Consider the following 13,470-nt stretch of genomic DNA (forward strand, 5'->3'; position numbering starts at 1 on the left):
AGGTCCTGCCTCCTTTAGAAAACAAAGAAACTAAACCAGAGACACAAAGAGAAGGGAGACAAGGGAAAATATAATGGAAATGTGTCTTGGTTGTTCAGTTCAGAAATACAGCTACACTACTCAGTTTTGCAGTGATTTATACCTGTTTAGCAGATGCCTGCTCTAAGCTCTCATGGGCCACGTGTGCCAACCTGTTCCCAAATAACCTGTGAAGATAAGCCGTGAGTGCTCCTCCAGCTGGGGACATGAGCCGTATTTCATTTCTTGTGTAATACTACAGCACTCTGTATTTAACAGGTTACTTTCCTTATTTTATTTAGCTTAGTGCAACTTGTTAGCCTAACACCGTTAAATTTATGAGTCACATTTATTTATGCCTCTCAAACAGCTCCATTGTGATGTATGTGATGAATACTGAAAGAGAAGTGATTCCAGAAGCTGCTCAGGCGTCTGTGTATCCGTGCCAAGTTCCACATTATATTTATCTCTCAGCTATCACCCAAACACAGGCTCAATTCATACTAAACACCCTTTCTGCTTCCACAATATTTTCTTTTAATTTCATCCATAAAATACAGACTACAAATTGCCTTTACTTTTCTGTCACCTCTCTTTACCAGCACTTCTTCACTTCCTTTTTCTTTCTTTGCTTTATTCATCCCAATGTTGCCAATGTTTATTAAACTTACTTAGACTGAAGAATCCCACCTTCAGGAGTAACTGCCTTTTTTCCCCACCTTCTCCGTAGATCAGGTAAGCCAAGTAAGCATAGCACTGATTAAATTAAATACCAAGTGATACCATTATGTCTTATGGAAAGGAGTCCCACTATTAATTGTAGAAAGCAATGGCAAGGTGAATAAGAAGTGGAAGCGATTTTCAAAAAAATAGACCAATGATGAACAAAACCTGGTTAACATCCACAGCTAACTGGCACAGTTTGACTCTTCATTTCCATTCAAAACTATGACCACTAACAATATCATTGATTGTGTCTTCAAGATATACCCCCTGTGTTGTTTTCTTACCCCAAAAAAGCCAGGTCCTTCACAGTGATATTCACACGCTTGTTTGGTTTCATTTCAAAGCCACCAGACTTCCCAAGGTTCTTTAAAATATATATATGTGTTCCCCTAGGAAAAGAAGACCTACTCTAAAAGATCTAAAAACTGCCAAAGGAAAATGAAGGTTGTTCACAGGTTCGTAGTTCACAACTAACTTGCATTAGTCCAGAAAAAGTGGGGGGCCAGGTAGCTTTTTAAAGCCCTTAGGCATAGGGTGGGTGTGATGATTAAACAGATAAAGCTTTTTGTCCTTTATCCTTTGGCCGTGTCAAGCACTGGTACACACTTCTGTCAAAGAGCTCTTCATCCTCATATCAGTTCTGGTGTAAATGAGCATCTGGCCTGGCTGTCAAAGATATGGGGATGCAATAGGAAATACATTACAACTGAGAGGCCAGGTCCCTGGAAAAAAAGCTGGTGTGATTTAGGTATTAGAATTAGGATTTCAGAAGGAATTTTCTGTAGAAGCCATGCTGAAAGCTAAGTGCCCAGCAATCTGCTGTCGTACAAGGATTTTTATCCCCATTTGCATTGGGTTGGCACATATAACTGCGTTGCCAAACCTATACTTACATGGGGCTTTAATGACCCACTGCTTGAGCCAAATTTTAATAACTTATAATATGAACATTCTTCTCATTTTTTTCTTGTTTTGATAGGGAGTGACAGAGCTGAGATTTCCACAGTTATGAACATATGAATCATCACTCCTTTAAAAATATGCTGTTTGCATTTCAGATCTGAAGTTTCATGTTTTCTGTGGTCTCAGGTAGACATTAGGAGTGGTTAAAATTCAGTTCATATTTCTACATTCTTGGTAAAACTCATAAATTTTAAGTTGGAAAGCCACCATCAAAAGATTATTTGTTTTATTTTCAGCAGAATGTAGCCACAGAAACCTCTCAGTAATTTCTGTTTGAACTATAGCATATATTTCAGAGAGACATTCAGTCCTAAAATAAAGGGTCCACATGGTAGAGAATAAATCACATTCCTAGGTAAGTTATGCTTATGTTTAACTACCTTCAGTGTTAAAAATTAGTTCCGTGTTTCAAATCTAAATTTGTCTTGCCTCAGCTTCCAACTGCAGAATCTCATTATGTTTTTTTACTGCTAGATTAAAGAACTGGCTATGAGAAATCTGTTCCTCAGGTAGGTACTCACAGACCATGATCAAACCATCCCTTAGCCTTCTCTTCAATAAAAGAAGTAGATGAAGCTTCTTAAGTTTCTCAGTATGAAATATGTGTTCCAAACCCAAAATCTTTCATTTAACTTTTTTTGAATGCTTTTCACTTTTTCAGAATGTTTTTTAAACTGCAGCACCAGAAACGGTCATGTTTTTTTCAGTTATGGTCTCGCTAGTAGTATACAAAAGATAAAAGTAGCTACTATTCTTAATTGATATTCCTGTCCTTGTACAACCAAGACTTAGGTTAGCCCATCACACTGAGAGGAAAGATGCAACTGCTTATACTCATGGCCTCCGGACTCTTTCCATAAACATTTAGAGTTATAGTTCATTAGGACTTTTTTCATTTCAGATGACTAGTAGACAAAAATTCATCTTCCATAAAATCTACTTTTTTTCTGAAAAAAAATCATTTTTTCATAGATTCTTTTTCTGTTAGGGAATTTAAATGAAATCTTACCTCAGTATAATTTACATGCTTTCATTTCATATCAAAAACATGAAATCATACCCTCCTTAGGATGCGTTCCCTTCCAGGAATTTTAGCTTATGCCCCAATTGTATGAGCCAGGCTCATGAGCGATTACACCCTACCATAATGCAGTATCTACCAAATTGTCAGATAGCACTCAAATCCTCCATTGTTTGAAGAATTCCTTATTGCTACTGGGTTTTTTTTTTGTCCTCTCTCAATTAAAGCCATTTTATCTCTCATATTAATTTTATGGCAGATTAGGTCTAGTCAGACTTGTTTGTGGGAATGCTGTGTTAAGCCTTACAGAAGCCAATTATGCTACGTTACAGGTCTGGTCGACAGGATCCCTTTTCCACAAAACGCCTGCTGATTGGCATTAACTATATAACCGTTCCTTAACTCATGACAGACCTTGTTCCGTATTAGTTTTACCGAGACTGTGTCAGGACTGATTTCAGAGGAACAGGATACAGTTTCTCAGCTCATCCTTTCAAAATCTCAACATACCTTCTAAGACTTCCATAGTATTACAGGATTTGCTAAGAAGAAAAATCAGTGGTTAAGGGAGCTCCGTGACAAATTTTTTCCTGAATGAGAAAATTTACCCATGTGAAATTATCAGTTGTGCTGACTAAAATTATTTTACATACAATTATTACTAGGGCCTTTGCAACCTTTTATGCATGCATCTTGTTTAGTGAGGTCTGAAGTTCTGTAAAACCAGACAGAGAGGTTGCAATGTTGTTAGATGCTAGTTTGAAGCTAATCACAGAATATTAACCTCAGCAAGAGGCCAGTTGTTTTATGGTATTTCTACATTTCCTGGTGGGTAGATAATCAAAGGGGAGACAAATGTATCTGGAGGAGGTGAATAACTGTGCTGCTAGATATTCTTACTGGTGCTGAACTGCTTTTGACAATCCACATTTAGGCATAGACAACTGAATATGTAAGAGGAGCAGGGGTAAGAGACCACCTGCTCTGCATATAAAATCCAAGGGCAGGCTGCTTATGTTTTATCCATACAGCCGTCTCCTCCCATTGCTGCTGCTCCTGCTGAGGAAGGTGTCAGCTACTACAGTGAGGCAGAAAGAGTTTTACCCCCTCTCTCTTCACCCACCTAGTAGTCTACTCATAGCTCTTCATTTTAATTAGGTTGTCTTACCCTCATACAATTTTGCCTACATGTCTAGGAAGCTTTGAACCAGAGCTAATGAAATAAAAGAATTTCTGACAAAGCTGATAAACAGCTTTACTTTTTTGCCCATTTTTTACTTTGTTAAAAACAGGTTGCAAAGAAAAACAGAAAAATCTCTCATTCTTGAAATTAAAATAAAACAGAGTTTTGGGCATATTGTTTTCTTTGCCTCCTTTAACCATTCCGACAGAAATTCTGTTCTCTCTTTACAGTGGCAAAATGAAAATATAGGTCATACTAAGTAGGTCCTTATCTAAAAGGAAAGGACATAGTCTCTTTGTGAGCCAAAGAAGAAGACAAAAACACTTTTCGGAAAAAGTACCATCTCCTCAAGCAAAAATGAATGTGTTGGGATGTCAAGACCACACACAAGCTTGACTACTGCTGTGGTATTGATCTTTCCAAAGGTCTGTGGCTTTTGCCAGCTATTCCCTTCACTGCTAAACTTGGCTTTACCCTCTTGAATTCACTCAGTCCCACCTTTATTTGCACTTGTCAGTGAGGGAAACAGCAGCAGACAGAAGGGAAATGTTTGTGTCATCTATACCAGAGTTGAGCTCAGGCTCATTTGAATTCTCACTTGGTTCCTTAACATGCACTTGAATTTGAGAGGTGCCATGGTACACTCAGTGAGAGCCTTTGTGTGAGAGTCCTGTGGTCGTACCTTCGGTCCAACTCACACTATTCTGTTCATTTGTAGGTGAATCTGAACCAGCATCAAAAGGCTCGAAGTCTATTGCTGAAGACATGCAATACCAGGAGAGGTATTTCACTTCTGTCACAACAACAAATACACATCAATATAAGCAGGATTTTTAGTGACCCATATCCAGCTCCAATACCCAGATCAGTACATCAATTTCAGAAAGGCTCGAAAACATCTTAAAGGGAAAACAAAGGGAAGGTACTAAGTGGTAAATGTACAGCACAGTCCATGTTAATTGACTTAGCCATGCAGTTCCCATTACTGTTAATAGGAATCAGATGGCTAAATCCCTGTGCTAAAAATGTACTTTTAAATAGATATCTGCATGAGTGCCAAGCACAAAGCATCAAGGTAGCGTAAACTACCAATGAGGAAGATACACACACTGAAGACATTTACTGAAGGCATCAAGAAAGGTTACGGAAGGACTTACAAAACTGGGGCAAAATTGTACTATGAGATAATTTACTGGAAGGAGTTTTCATATAAATTGCATAAGGTTTTAGAGAACAAAGTGTGCACTCGCTGAGAACACAATTCTTCAAAGGCAGAGGAACAGCTGTGCTTCTCCAGAAGACACGAGGAGAATAGGGCAGGCTATAACAGGGCCACACAGGAGTACACAACCTTGACTTGCTGCCTAGGAAACTCCACAAACACACTTAGTGGCAGGACAGAAAATGGCACGGCTGTAGCTGCTGAGTTTATAACTGGTTTGCTAGCCTAGCCTACTGGCCTAAACTCCTTCAGAAGACAGGGATAGTAGAACAGCTATTCCCTGTAGAAGCATGTTGCAAATATATATTGCAACATATATATTTTTCAATAAAATTTCAGAATGCAGAAGTGACTTTCAAAGCCAATGAAACCAACTGAATTTTTAAAATTCAAACCAATATTTTGTTAGTCTTATTCCTTATAGATAAATATAAAGATAAAGATGATAAAGAGATATATATATTACGTTCCTTAGGGGTCAGCTCTGCTGAAACAAGGGATAGCAAATCTACAACCTGGAGTTATATTAATGTTGTTGATTAATCATTACATACAATTGTTAATAAGACTATGTTGTATTAATTTTGATAGAATAATTAAGCCCAGGCTGTCAAAGGTGTTTACATTACTGAACAACATTAAACAGTGAAACAAGTCTCAGGGTCTGAAGAATAAGGACTACTCAGTTGCCATGACAAACAAAGTGAGAAATTGGTGCCAAAGTCTGGACATTTATTGACTAAGATACACAAAAGGAAAAGAATCAAAACAAAATAAAGAGTCTTCTGAAACTGAAACAGAGTTTCTGCACGAAGGAAAAAAGAATAATCAAACTGTATGAAAGCTCTTCTTTCAGAGACAGGATTTTGGATATACTCTCTGATTCTGTCAAGTAATCTTTCTTTGTCGGGATGAAAGTTAGTTCTGTTGTTCACGTATGAGCTGTGAATGATAGTTTCTTTCCCTGCCTTTGAAAAAACAGGCAGAGATGGTTACAAAAGGGAAAAAAGATACATAAAGGTGGAGGAAATACGGCTTTTATTGATGTTCTCAGGCTCAATGGCAGCTGTGGAGTTACAAACAGGCCGTTCTGGGATGACAAATACAGTCGTGATGCTCTTACCTTGAACTTTGTCTTGCTGATATCATCCGAGTAGGCTGACCAGGGTACTCTCCTTGCTCAGCCAGACTCATCCAGGCCATTTTGTCTTGCTTTTGGGTTGCCATGAAAGGGGAGAAGGGATAGTGGCCCACTTAGACATCTCAGTGTTAGCATGGGACAAAGCCTGTTCTGGTGCTCTGTTACGTTCAGCACCCACTCTGCACCCCCTCTGCAATCACCCCGGCGTGCACGAGCTTGTGCTCAGTCAGGAGAGGAGGTCACAGCTCTGGTAATGAGGCCAAGCATGTACCCATATGTGAACACCAGTGCTGCTTTCACACTAGTAGATTAAGCAGGCTGCTGACAAATGGCATGACCCAGTGCAAGTCCATATTTCTTTCCCCCCCAAAATGAGGTGAGCACCTCTGTACTGCCTATTAGGGGCAGTCCCAGGCCTGTGTCCCTTCAGCTATGTCCAGAAATTGTCCAGGAGAGTGCTAACTGGCCTTGGCCAGAAACAGCCCTGACACACAACTGCTGCTGATATACCAACAACGTCCCACACTGTGCTTGGCCTGGTTCAGTTTACTAGCCTAGGCAAAGCCAAAGAGGTTGATCCAGGGATCTGATCGGGAGAGTTGCAGACTAGATGCCACATGTTGGCTGCAAACCAGAGGCTGAGGGCTGCGAGGCTGTGAGGCAGTCCTCCAGACCCTGTCTGTAAGCCCTTGAGTTACTGTGGTCACCACTCCCAGAGGATTTGAACAGAGAATGATTTTGAAAGAACTCTGAACTCAACGCTGTCCTAAGCTGTCTGTACAGTTTAGCTGTACCTCTGAGGTCAGATATCCAAATATCCATATGATCAAGATCCATAAAGGACTTCACGGTGGTGAAACTGAACCATGCTTTTTGGTGCAGTTGTTTATCTCATTCTTTCCAAGACATCAACAATCGTGCCCTCCCAGGAGCACACACTCATCACTGGGTCAAAGTATTTCCTTCTTCACCACCCTTTTCTGGCTCCACTAATCCTACATTAATTTCACCATTATGGGCTGGACTCCAGTGGAATGTGCCCCCTACACCAGCTTGTCCTTTGCTCTGGAGGTCAGGACACTCTCAAGAGTGCAGGGTACACAGTTTTAAACCCCAAAAACCCTTGAACTCAGATGTCACACTTGCTAGGCAGGTGCCATAAACACAGGGCATTGTGTAGAAGATGCACAGCTCTTCCTCTAGCTGGGTCTTCAAGGAGAGGAAAGGAGCTAGAAAACCACCTGCACAGGGATGAGTTAGTACCACAGTCCAGAAGGATGCTTTTCTTTGCAAATCCCAGTTTTACATAAATGCCCAGTTCTGGGCTGTGGGTAATTTTATGAGCAAAGTGACATTTCATACACATTTCTCCTTTCTGAACATTTGCTTCTGGCTCGCTTTGGCTTTCTCCCAGTCAGCGTGTCCCACTTTCTCCATTCATTGCATAGGGCCATAGGTGCTTAATTGGGCTTTGTGTACTCCAGTCCTAAAATTGGAAGACTTACTAACCCTGCAAGGACCATGCTTCTCTGTATATCTGGGTCTGAGTGTCCTTGCTTCCAGTTCCCTCTCAACTGAACAGCAAAAACCATTTAACAGGCCAGTGAGCTTGGTCCTTTCAAGTCAGTCAGAAATGAGTTGCCCTCAGAAACCGTTCTTCCCTTTTGTCCTCTCATCAGGATTTTGCAGTTATCCTTTTTCATTCCTAACTGTGGCTATTTAGAACTTGAGTCTTTTGTACTGATATGTCACTGCCACAGAAGTGGGCAGATTTGATTATCTTTCTGATCCTTGTGAGTAATCTCATTTCAAACTTTGACCTCCCACAGGCACCTGCTCCTTTTGACATCAAACCCAGCTCTTTATCATGGAAGTAGCTTAGCCTTATGGCAAAATTATCGATTGCAGATGACTTATACGCTTTCCCTGCTGTGCTCTATCAAAAGCTTATCCTCTCTTTTGTTGCTTCTTTTGAAAATTAGGTTGAATTTGTTACTGTCTCAAGCAGCTGGCTCTATGCCGGCTCATAACTTCTCAGGAATTGTCTCCATCTCTCTTCTCTTTGCATCTCTCACTTCCTTTCCTTACCCTCTGCACCATTACTGCATGGTGCCTCAAAGGCAGGCAGGTGCATTACCCAGCATCCCTAGTTTTTTTTTCATCCAAACTTTGCAGTAGAGTGCAATTTCTGCCCGTTGTAAGTCTCTGTCCATACTCAGCAGACCTGTTTTCCGTGCTGTGTTCTGGAAAACAGGCCCCCTGTGGAAGAACAGGCAAGACCTCCCTCTAAACCCATGCATACCACTGGCTTTACTTCCTTCCTCAGTCTCTCCCATTTCTGTTGCCATATCTCAGGGCAGGGAGTATCTCACTGCCTGTGTGAGCTGTGACTTGTGGCAGAGGGATCCAGTTCTGGCAATACTTGTAGTGGCTAGTGGCTAGTGTGACTATGCTTGGGTTGACATATATGCAAATGTCTCCTAGCAGGCTCACTAATATCTTAAATGAGAATTTATCACAATTGACAAGTTCCCATTTTTTAGACAATAGGTCTAATTCATCTGGCTGTGATCAGTTCCCTTTCCTAGTAGAATTTTCTTCTATTTTGCCCAGAATCCAATCATTCTTTTCTGGGGCTAATGATGCGTTGAATGAATGTATCTGTTTACCAACACCAGCCTCTTCTATCAAATAAAATTACTTTTGCTACCTTCATGTACTCGACAATTTTCTTGGCTTTTCCTAAAAGGGTAATGACAAGTTTGATACTGTAAGCCAAAAAATTAAATAACTACCTTATGTTCTAGCTTCAAGATCTTATTTTAAGTAGTCTATCCTTCTAGTTTTAAGCAATTGCTCCTGACAGCCTTTCCCCTCTGGTGCTTTATTCCATTCAATTTCACTTACAACGTTCTGCCTGTTCCCAAGGTATTAGGGAGTAAGTGACCATTGAACATAAGACTCTTCAAATCAAGGTTGAGCTGCAGAGCAAAACACAGCAAAAAGAAGCTTGGGAACATTTTCTGCCCCTTTATATAAAAGGACTCAAAAGTGGGGTTTCCCCAGAATTAACTGAAACCCGTGTCTAGATAAGAATTTGTTTCCAGTTGCAAGATTGGTGTGGCTTTGTAGTGCCTGGCTGATGACGTTACACAGGATAAAATGTGAGCTATAGGAACGTGAAGCTTTAGTTTGTACATCTGGTAAATCAGAACTCCATAGGAAGAACTGCCTGCCTAGCATGTGTCACCTGCTGAGAGTGATACTGCAAACCACGGCCCTAGACTCTGTGTCTAGCAATGGCTGCTTAATTTAGTGCCTTCATTATCAATCATCAGCATTTATTGTCATAATGTGGTGTTATCTCTGTTACTGTTTTGACTAATTTTTTGGTAAAAATGCTGATGATACAACGTTATAACAATTGAGAATGCTGAAGTTTTAGGACTAAACAAGAATAGACTCTAGCTGAGGATAGGTTTCAAAGGGCTTTACTGAATTAAACCACAAATCTTATGCTCAAATGCACATAACCAAAATAAAATAGCACACTAAAAATAAATGGAAACCTTCTTACTCTCTCAAATCCTATAAAACACACATAGAGATCCCTGCATAAAACTATGAAGTATCTCATTCTTTGGAGAAATAACAGATATGTTGAAGGACCTTTTGGCTAAGAGTGATATCTATAAGAAATGACGACATACAAAATATTAACATTTATGTGTATTTATAGAATGAAGAAGAAAAGGATAAACACACATATGTGCACATTATCGTGAATCTTTCCTCCCTGCTCTTAATGTGTCAGTTGTCTTCACTGAACAAAAGTTCTTTCAGAGCAGAGACCCTGTCTACATACATATACGGCTTTGCAGTGTGCCCTCTATTTGATGATCTTTAGGTCTCTGACACATGACAAATGTAATAAACTGGACACCGCTGATAGGGAACAGTGCTTTCTTACTAGTTACACAAATTCCAAAACCTGGAAAATTTAGAAAACTTCTGATTTCAAGCTGGATATTAAGAATAGATTTTGAGTGTAGATTATGCATGACATGGTTTGTGATGCTATTCCAAACTTGTTTTTTCAGCTCAAATTCTGTGATTTTTCTTCTCTTTTACATTATTACTAGCATAAATAATCCAGGCACTAGACACAACCATCCCATTTGTACCAGTTTGCAAGGGTTATATTATAAGCAAGTTCTGACATTTAACATGACACACATAATTTGAGACCATTACAATTCTGGGTTAAATCCAAAACTGATTTATAAGAGGTAAAAGTTAGGTTCTTTATACATAATTGCACCCTCAGGAATAAGACAAAGCATAATAAGGTGATAAGGTGTAAATTAGACTAAAATATATGTTCACCTTTCAGGTCTTTACAGCTTCAAAGCAAAACCCATTGAAAATAAAGGAAATTTTCCTGAATTCAGTGGCATTTGGATTCAACATCAACATAAAATACTTTCTACGTTATTTTAATGGAATTAATGTCATCTAGGGAAAACAAGGGATCCTAAATTTTTAAAAATTGGCCTTCTATATGCACACTGTTAAACCTGACAAAAAGAAGATGTGACAGATTTTTTCCCTTCTTCCCGCCAGATAAGGAGTTAAGTATGGCAGTCATTAAAGGGCATCATTCAGGCAGTTGATGGCTTTGGGTGCAGACACATCAATTTGTATGATGTTTCCCATTTCCCTCTGGAATTTTTTCCTCTGGCCAGCTACACCGAAAATTATCAGCTCACACTTCAGTTTCCCTCATGACATAAAAATCCAGGCACAAATGGCCAGTCTGAAATTCCTACCTTTGGCAGTATCTGCTAAAAGATCCCTAGCACTCTTAACATTAGCATGCATCATTAGCAATAAATAGCAGCGCCACTGTTCAGAATGGCACAGGCAGGGAAAGATTGTGCCATCACACCCAAAACAGTGGCCTGTTCAATATATGCTGAGACCACATTTGTGATCACACAGCCATACTTTGTTGCTGGCCATGCTGTTTCACAAAACCCAGCAGACACTGCCAGTTTTAGCTGAAAGCTTCTTATTCCCAGGCTAAAAGCAACCTTTAAAACTCCCCAGAGTGCTGGTCTACCTTGTCCAAAACTACCATTTGGACACAGGAAAACTGAAGTGTCCTGGATATAGGAGACCTTCCAGGTTGACATATGACATATGATTGCCTGCCAAGGGCACCAGTGGCAACAGCAGTAAGAAACTACATGACTATTCTTTAGTTGCGAACAGAGGGTGAATGGCAACGCAGAGTATGGCCCCTGATACAAAATGTGCTCTCATGGTATACGTGAGGCAGATCAAGGTGTTCGCTAGAGGTGCAAAGGGTTAGCAGAGAGCTCCCATGTAATGGTACACTCCTGCTGTTACAGACCCCACCTCTTGATCTGGAAACTACCGAGTACTCTGTGGTAAGACTGGAAGAGAAACAGTAGGTAAGAAAGAGGTTCCTGTGTCTGAGTGCAAAACAAGGTGAGACCAAGAGCTAGATAATGTTTACAGATGACTCTCTCAAGACAAAGCAGCTCTCAGTTCCTGGTCTTGCAGAGTGCCATTTGATATCTCCTTTCACCAAGCCTTTGGTCCCTCAGGAAGAGATTGCTGATCCCTGCCTTTGGGTATTTCTTCACGGTGCAGTGGATCATGGTGCATGCTGCAGAGGCACTGGAGCTAAGAGTGGTCAGAATCTAAAAGCAGAACAGTTCAAGTCACAAAGATATCAGAGATTTGACCTACCTGTGCATTTGGGGCATTATCTCTGCTCTGTGCTGTGTGGTCAACACTAGCTACTGAATAAATGTAACTGTGTCCTAGGTAATGTGTGAATACGGTTGCCAATAAAATGAAAAAATACATTTTTATATTTTATGTAGTTCCAGTCAGATAGCAACTAATTCCCATTATTCTTCTCAGTGGAAAAAGAGATTTCAATATAATATTACAGAAGAATTAGAGCATTTAAGTAACGGGTATGTTTATGTGTGTTATCTACATTTGTCATAGATATATACAAAAAAATTTAATTGCCATGAAAACCAGGTCTAACAGTCTAACACACTTTTAACCTATTCCTTCTGGCTTGATTTTCTTCATGAGAGAATTTCACCTTTTGGAGATGGAACAATGCTTGTCCTTAGGAAATCCACTCTTTTTGAACATAAGTTCAAAAACTCTGTGGTTTAAACACTCTCAGAGCTCTTGAAGCCAAATAACTGATTCATTCTGGCACTTTCAACATATCTTTGAAAAGTCTAATGAATGTTTGAATAAAATAAAAGAGTTATACTAGCATTTATTTAATCTGAATGCCTTGGGAGTGGAAATTAGTGACTCCCATTTTATCACTCAACCTTTTCCTTAATTCTATTCACATGTTTGTCAGCGGCATTGAGCTTCCTGATATTTGCATGAGATGCTGGCTTTTTGCAAAATTATTCTGTAATAGAAGAGTTGCCAAGCCTTTTGTGCCTATATTAAAATAATTCTGACTCTTCCTCTCACTCCTTGCACTGAAAACACATGGTTATTCCAACCTCTCCATTTTGTCTGAAGGACAGTATAGCCCTCTGAGATGCAGCGTCTCCCACAGGTGTTTTCCTTTCTTTCTTTCCAAGTTATTTCATCACAGGCTGCCTCCTCTTTTGTGGAACTGGCACCGCTACTGGAGAATGACCCGGAAGATTCCCTTGAACAACTTGATTTTAATTTCTGCTTTTATAGTACTAGACATACTTTGACAATTATCTTTTGAGAAGGTGTGTTTGTGTGCACATACATGTATGTTTCCTTTTTCTTTTGGGTGCTTACTTTGCAAGAAGGCAAGCGATGCTAAGCTAGTTCATTAGATCCTGTGCCTGGTTCTCAGGCTGAACTCTCTGCAGATGGAGCCAAATCAAATGTTTCATGGACACCAAATGCCCACGAAGTTGACTAAGAAGGATTCAAGAATGCTTTTTAGGGGAGTTACCAGCTAGCCTTCCTTAGTTGGCCTCCTTAGTAACCCAACCTTGTGCACATGATAGGGGGCTTCGGTCTTTGTGAATTGGCAGAAATAAAACTCCCTAATCCTCCAAGGATTCCAGAATCACAGGAATCCCAGGTCCTCCTTTCCCTTTATTTTTACCTTAAATTTTTTTAAGGAGCTTTAATTTTCA

Source organism: Nipponia nippon, unplaced genomic scaffold (assembly GCF_047370975.1).
Source record: "Nipponia nippon isolate SJK-2023a ecotype South Korea unplaced genomic scaffold, ASM4737097v1 scaffold_4, whole genome shotgun sequence".
Taxonomy (NCBI): Eukaryota; Metazoa; Chordata; class Aves; order Pelecaniformes; family Threskiornithidae; genus Nipponia; species Nipponia nippon.